Raw genomic sequence first — 764 nt, 5'->3', positions numbered from 1 at the left:
CATACATACATACATACACACACACACACATTACTAGCTATTATTCCAGGCTACAGCACATGGGGCATACTATATTCTTGCTGCATCGCTCTAACGATTGAAACCTACATGGGCGCACCATGAGGCTGGGTAATATTTAATTGCACTGAAGCTGGAAGATAACACGAGCACACGAACGCGTACGTGCTCTTGAATATAAAGCGTAATGTTGAGTTCTTATGATTCAAATACATGACAACAGGAGTGAATAAACACAAACTTCCTTTTTATTCACTCCTGATAACAACACCTATATGCCAATAGAGACTCTATATACGCATGTTGCTCCGTTCCCCGACAAAGTCGCTGAATGCTGCATGGGTTTACCACAACCACACTCGTGTGCAGCGTAACAAAACGTCACTAGTGTCATGTATCGCGTTCATTGCACTAATGAACAACTGTGTTCTACATTCATAGTGTGTAGAACAAAGGGGCACACGATATGACAGACAAAAATGTCAACTTTCGAGTTTCCGAACCCCTAGTAACCTTATTTTATCATAGTTTGCTCATGAAGTGGGTTTTCTGCGATAGAAACTCGTGTCACTCGTTGCGGTAGACTGAGCAGTGACACGCTATATAATACGCAAAACTGTCACCAACGGATAGTGCGCCTACACACGACCTCAACCGACACGACCACAAGCCGAAGATAAACCTGACATCTAAGCCGTGAGTATTTACTTCTAATATACTAAACAACGGATGGTAGATCTTGTATC

The 764-nt window shown here is 42.4% G+C and overlaps 1 long non-coding RNA gene across 1 annotated transcript in view; it reads left to right on the top strand.

The window, feature by feature from the left end:
• The first annotated feature begins 641 nt into the window (after positions 1 to 641).
• LOC106817393 overlaps positions 642 to 764 on the top strand; it is a 3,137-nt gene continuing 3,014 nt past the window's right edge. The window contains exon 1 of the long non-coding RNA XR_001395047.1: positions 642 to 714. This is a non-coding gene — a long non-coding RNA (uncharacterized LOC106817393). The remainder of the gene's footprint in view (positions 715 to 764) is intronic.

This window comes from Priapulus caudatus, unplaced genomic scaffold (assembly GCF_000485595.1).
Source record: "Priapulus caudatus unplaced genomic scaffold, Priapulus_caudatus-5.0.1 Scaffold1710, whole genome shotgun sequence".
Taxonomy (NCBI): domain Eukaryota; kingdom Metazoa; phylum Priapulida; class Priapulimorpha; order Priapulimorphida; family Priapulidae; genus Priapulus; species Priapulus caudatus.
This window is presented reverse-complemented; position numbering and strand designations above follow the sequence as displayed.